Genomic DNA, 6,746 nt, shown 5'->3' with positions numbered 1-6,746 from the left:
TTGCTTTTGGTGTACTGTGGAGCAAGGTTATAATCGTTAACGAAAACGAACGAAAAAAACGAAAACTAGGTGGGAAAAAACATTGTCGTTAACTGAAATAAAAATAAAAACGAGGCATTACAAAAAAACGATAACTAACTAAAACTGTAATGTGTGTATGGCAAAACTAACTAAAATAAAATAAAATTATAGAGTAAATGTCCTTAGTTTTAGTCTTTGTCAATGCGTATTCTTTTAGCTGCATTTCCTTTCCCTGCTCTCCCTCCGTCTCTCTGTCACTCACGCGTCTCTCTCACACACGCGCACACACACATACACACACACACACACACACAGCCCCTCCCCTCCGTGCACACCGAGTCTCCATGAAAACGAGGTTTGTTAAAGCAGAACTAAGTAACTTTTTTACCTTAACCGAACAGCTTTGGAGTCATTGTAATGTTTATATTACTGATTATGTGTTGAATGGTGGTCGTCTCGCACCCCCCTGTTGCCTGTGAGCCATAAAACCACCCTTGCAACTTTGGGCCGGCGAGCGGCCTCAGTGTTAGGAAGTATCGTGTGATATCAGGTCTCGCGAGGTAACGAATTGCTTTACGGAAATGGCAGACTGACCGAGCGAGGAGTCAGACACGAGTAAACATCGGACCTGCGTTTTCAGAATGGCGAAAAAAAACCGAAGAAAGCGCGGTCGGAAGAGTCAAGAAAAAGGTAACGAGAATCTGGCAAACGAGGAACCGGACAAGAGTCCCACTCGCTCAGTCTTTCACTGTTAAAGTTGATTTTTGCGATTATCATGAGAACAGTGTCAATATCTCACATAATTATCAGGACATAAATAAGCCTACATGTTGTAAATAGTGTAAATGAGCGCAATTTGCAAACTATTATGATAAATTGCAATAATCATGTCTAACAACATCATAACGGACGTTACGAAATCAGGGCTCTCAAGTGTCACACATTGAGCGTGACAGTCACTCATTTCGGTCTCATTTCGGTCTTTTGTCACGATCTTCCCCCACACATTGTATTTCTCACGCTGAAAAACTATTTTTAATATATTTTATATGCCCAAACTCTGGCCGCGCCGCTCTCAATGTGGAACCGGCAGGAATCAAGCGCGTCTCCTCTGATGTTGTTCGTCGAGCTACACAATAGCCAATCAGAAAATAGCACTATTGTATCTGGGTAAGATTTAACGCAACAACCAATGACAAAAATGTATCTGTTGGCTGGATGTCACTCTTGCCTGTCTTCAAAACTTGAGAACCCTGCGAAATAATGCGACGTACAGATACACTTTACTGGTGTCATCTGGCATTTAGGCTCAGGTAAGCCTAACGCGGTAGGCTACTTTATTATTATGAAGTGCAGAGGCCGTGAGTGCAGATACACCCTGCGTGAGTGGTGTTTACGACAGTAACGTTAAATACAAGTACTCTACAGCGACTCTAGGGATCGCTGTTTGACAAAAACAGAAATCCTGCATAGTGCCGCTTTAAAAGCAAGTTCGCGAAAGGTTGGTATCTCGTGAACACCTTTACATAATCACACATTAAATAGTGGTATAAAAAATATTCTAAATTCTGAATACAATTTTGTCAGTGGGTTAATATCGACCCGAGAAGCGATTGCGCCTTCTTTAGAAAGTTAACTACTCGCAAGTTTGAGGTAAAATGCAGTTGGGTTGTCGATGTCAAAACACTAGCTATAACGTTAGCTGTGATTCAAAAATTAAATAATTTTATGTCATTTTTTTACTCTTACACTGAATGTTTGCTTCTTCAATCCAGATGAGTATTGTATAGGGTAAATTTAGTAGGCTATAGGGTGTGAATTTTGTATAGAAGATGTGTAGATTTTTGGTACGGCGTGTGGATTTTGTAAGAGGTAAAGGAATTTCAATGGGGTGGGAATTTTGAATAGGTTCCAGAGAATGCCATGCCTGGCCCACACCCTTCAGCTCACACTTAAAGATGCCATGAAGCACACAAGTGTTCAATCAGTCATAACAAAAGCAAGAAAACTAGTACACAGTGTGAGGAAATCGTCAGCGGCTAATGAAGACTTGATCAAAAGATGTGGCAAAACTCTGGTCCGGGATTGTAGCACACGCTGGAACAGCACTTTTGATATGCTAAGAAGACTGCTGGAGACCAGAACAGAACTAAACCAACTACTTGAGAATTTTGGCATGGACACTCTTCTCACAAGCGATTGGGCTAAGCTAGAGAATCTTGTCAAGCTGTTTGAGCCCTTTGCTGTTCACACAGACCAGCTTCAGAGTGACAGTCAGTCACTCTCACAAGTAGTGCCATGCCTGCTCAACCTTGAGGCACACTTGCTGATGACTGCTGTTGGAAAGCAATTAGCTCAAGTACTGCTGAAGTCCTTGCGAGAACGTTTTGCTGGCATTCTTAGCACTGATTCCATACAGTTTGATGCAACACCAGCAGGAGTCTGCCTAATGGATCCAAGTGTTTCGCTGGTTCTTCAATCACCAGACACAGTGCCACTGAAGAGGACAGCACAGTCCTTTGTGCAGAACCTGGCAGCTCAGTATCACCCAGCTGTTTCTCAGTATGATGGTGCTACTGCAAGGGCCACTCAAACTTCAACAGGAGCACCTCTTGCTGTCCTTCAGAAATACCGCTTCCTTGCATCCCGTATAGAGGTCAACGTGTCCTCCACAAATCAGCCTAATCTGATCTATAGTCTGTTGATCGAAATGGAGAAGTATGTCTGCAAAGTCAAACAGGGAGTGTTTAATGAGACACCATTGCAGTTCTGGAGATCTAGAGAAGCTGTGTATCCAAATCTTGCCCCTGTGGCATTGGATCTCGTTAGTGCCCCTGCCTCACAAGCGTTTGTGGAACGCATCTTCTCTTTGTGTGGACTGCTGTCACCTGGCCTGAGAAACAGAACAACCACATCTCTGGAGCAACGAGTTTTTCTCAAGATCAATAAGAAATTATTGCTTGACTGAAGTAAAGCCATTTCTCTCTTTCTCACCCATGCACACTCACTCACGCACACACCCACGGCACACACACACTAAAAACAATGTAAAAGCTGTATTTGAAACAGCTGATTCATTAATGCCAAGGGACTTACAATCTTTTGTTTACCATGTTGGACACAAGATATTTTTATTTTTTTATGTTCTTTTCTCAGATTGAGCTCCCTGACACTGACAGCAATGTCTTGTGTGGCTCAAAAATGGGTTGAATACATGCTGTTCATGTATGTCATCTTTATCTGTTGGCTATTTAGGTTTCTTCCTGGCACACACTTAGGCCTACACATTTTGCACTTACTTACTGATGAAATTTTTTGAAAACTGTCTCCACTGATAAATAACACCCAGGCTAACTTGGAAATGAGGTCCGATGTCCAAAATCCTGAACCACCCCTTTAAGAAAAATCCAGGTCCTGTGCATTTTTTGGTTTTCCAGCATATTTTGAATTTTTTAACCCATTCCAAACGTGACTGTATGATGTTGAGATCTATCTATTCACACCGAGGACAACTGAGGGACTCGCACAGAACTATTACAAAGGGTGAAAGGTAATTTAATTTAAAGATAAGTTAAAAGTAGATGACAAACATGTCTGTTGTTGTTCATTAGTGTGCTTTTAATTGTTCTGATCAATTGTTCTGATCTGGTCAATTTCACTTTTAAATGACAGATTTCTAAAGAATTTTTTAATCAATTGATTTAATTTACTGCAAGTATTGTAATTGTATTTCTTAATGATTAAATGTTAATTTACGATGTTCAATCAGTATGCATTATAGAAGTTAAGATATGTTATTTAACCCTAATAAAGCTGTTGATGTGAAAAACAAAACTTAGTTTAATGATTTGAAATTTATTTAATAATAAGTAAACAATAAAATATAAACTGGCAATTTTGAGTTTAGTCCATTTGCCATTTAAGTTCCCTTTCAGTCGATAACGTCAGACGTAGTCGACGGTCGACTGAATTGGGATCTCGCTAGAGAGCCTATCCTCTTCGAGTACTATTGAACGAGCCAATGTAATTGGCGTGCGTGATTCGCATCACACACTCCGCCCCCGCGGCGCGGGTATAAATACGGAAGTGGATGCACGCACTAGTTGCCTTTCGCTTCGGAGCCGATCGTTTGATGTCTGAGGATAGTGTTGGATGTGCCGCCCGGTAACCATTCCCTGTGGGCTCCTCACTCCTCCCTTCCACTGCAACCACTGGAGCCTCCTGTGTTGTCTGCTGGTCCATCTGTAATGGGTGGGCCAGCGGTTTCACTCTGAGCTCCCCTGGAGGACAGGACGCCGATTGCAGCATCGGAGGGTGAGCTGACTTCTAGATATGATGACTCAGCTGCATTGTCTCCCTCCGGGAGTTCAATGTTGCCCGAGCCGGTTCCAGAATTATCAGCTATGCTGAAACAGGCCGCCGAGGCTGCCGGGCTCGAGTAGAACCTCCACCGTGTCCCGTTCAGTCTCGGTTGGAATCTGGAGTTTGGTATCTTGGGGCGGGCCGCGCTGGTTCTCAGCTCGCCGCCCCAGTGCCTTTCTTTCCCGAAAATGCATGGAGAGCTTATCAGGTGGTGAACAGCATCTTTCTCTGCCAGAAACTGCCTGAATAGCTTTTCCCCCTCATTACCCTTGATGGAGGAACGGTGAAGGGTTGCGAGGTGTCCCTCCATTGAAGCGGTCTGTCGACACAGGTGCACCTGTGTCCGGCGGCCGCTGCCTTTTGGGGGGATCCTCGTCTCCCCCCTAAGGCCTGTGAGTTTTCGTCCATTCCGACGGGCAGAGCTTACAAAGCCTGTGGGCAAGCCGCTTCCTCTTGCGTGCCATGGCGTTGCTGCAGGCTAGGGCACCCATGGCATGCACAAGGGTAATCCAGACCGTGCATCATAGGTGAGCACCGCACTGCATCCGACCTCATCCTCCGGGGCATGAGTGTAGTAGCGTGCGTGATCGGTCTGGCGATGTCCACCTTGGTGGTCCAGTAGCGCCTTCGTTGGCTCAGCCTGGTTGGTATGGCGGATGCGGACAAGGTTCGGTTCCTGGTCTCCCCAATTTCCCAGGTTGGGCTGGTCGGCGACGCGGTGGAGAACTGCATCCAACAGTTCTCTGCCGCTCAAGCGCAGACGGAGGTCATCCGGCACATCCTGCCCCGGTGGCCAGCTGCTGCCTCCACCCGCCGCCGGTGGCAGCTCCTCCGCCTGCTCGTCGCCATGGGCGTTCCCCGGCCGCCGCTCCTGCTGGTCCTCCGCAGCAGCCTCCACCCAGGCCTCAACATGGAGCCGGCCACAGTAGAGACGCCCAGCCCAAGCGACAGCGAAAGCGTTCCGGAGCGGGCAGCCCAGGAATGGATGAGATGCTCTTGGAGTGGCACGGTCACTCCCTCCCCCCGGGTGAGGGCCGGGTGGAGCCTTTGTTTGTGTGTGTGTCTGTTCCGCCGCTGAATCCCTAAAAAAAAAAAAAAAAAAAGCGGAGCAAGCGGTACCCACACTTCAAAGAGAGAACAATTTCATCTGTTCCTGGGTCCCAAGAGAGCCAGTCTGGCGGGTGTGACCCTGTATAGCCTTACACCCCTCAGCTCCCCCTTGGTCGCCAGCAGGCAGCTTGGTGCGTTCGAGGACCCGGTCATCCGCCTTCTCACGCGCCCCCTGCCGCTTGTGGAGACAGGTAAGTGTTGCACAGCAAACTAACACCAATCTCCTTACTTTGCTGCCCCACCTCAGGCTCGGCTACCCCGCTGAAGTCAGTGATAGTCATAACATTAGGTGTTGAGCAGACGTGCTCCTGAAAATTCAGTGATATTCATCACACCGAGTGTTGAGCAGTGCTCCTGACTTGTGCGTGCTTATCTTATCCTGCTGGCGAAGGATTTGATATAGCCGCTCCTCCAGCCGGTACGAAGGCCAGTTGTAAACTCGTTCTTCGTGCTACTAGGTGGTGGGTCGTGACCATCTTGGCCCAAGATTGGTCTGCAGCTCAGACCTGTAAGACATGTGCTTAAAAACAGATCTCTACCTTCCGCACCGCAGGCCATCCTGTGGGTTACGTGTAAGGGTGGAGTATCAGTACAGTGTCCTTCCCTTCGAGTGCTCCAGAGCCCGTTGGGTCTTCAGGTCAACTGGAAGAGAGTAATCTCGCCCACGGGCTGAGTATCTCTTTTTCAGTTTTTGGAGATGGACTCAGTCTAACAAGTCTCTCCAATGAGAATGTGTTCAGCTGGTGTTTGAAGTGAGAAAGGGTCCCACTGAAAGAACTTTCAGAGGCTCCTGGGGTATATGGTAGTTGCAGCCATTTGCTTCCTACATATGTGACCGCTTCAGCGCTAGCTTCATGATCGAGTCCCGAGGGCATTCGTGCCTCGAGTTGTTAGACATTGCGACCGTTGCGCAAGCTTCCCTTGCATGTCACAACTCACCCGTCACCTCCTCCTTGGAGTCAGAAGCTTCTGAGGACGCTTTGTTCCACTCTTCCCGCTCTACTCAATCGTGCCGCCATCGAGCCTCACGACAGTTATAGCCAGGGCAAGTGGAGACTCCATCCCCTGGGTCCAGCTGGGTCATGACTATTCCGGGGCCGCTCAGTTGCCCCTCCGGTTTCGTCTTCCTGCCAGTGTTTGTACAAACCGAGCTGGACTACCCTTGGACAAACACTGGCTCTCAGCTGCCCCAGGGGCCCGCAGAAATGCGTTTGACCCCAGTAAGCCTTCTAAAAGCGACTGCGACTCATGGT

Source organism: Siphateles boraxobius, unplaced genomic scaffold (genome assembly GCF_051911475.1).
Source record: "Siphateles boraxobius isolate OS27281-9 unplaced genomic scaffold, OSU_SipBor_1 41, whole genome shotgun sequence".
In the NCBI taxonomy this organism is placed as follows: domain Eukaryota; kingdom Metazoa; phylum Chordata; class Actinopteri; order Cypriniformes; family Leuciscidae; genus Siphateles; species Siphateles boraxobius.
This window is presented reverse-complemented; position numbering follows the sequence as displayed.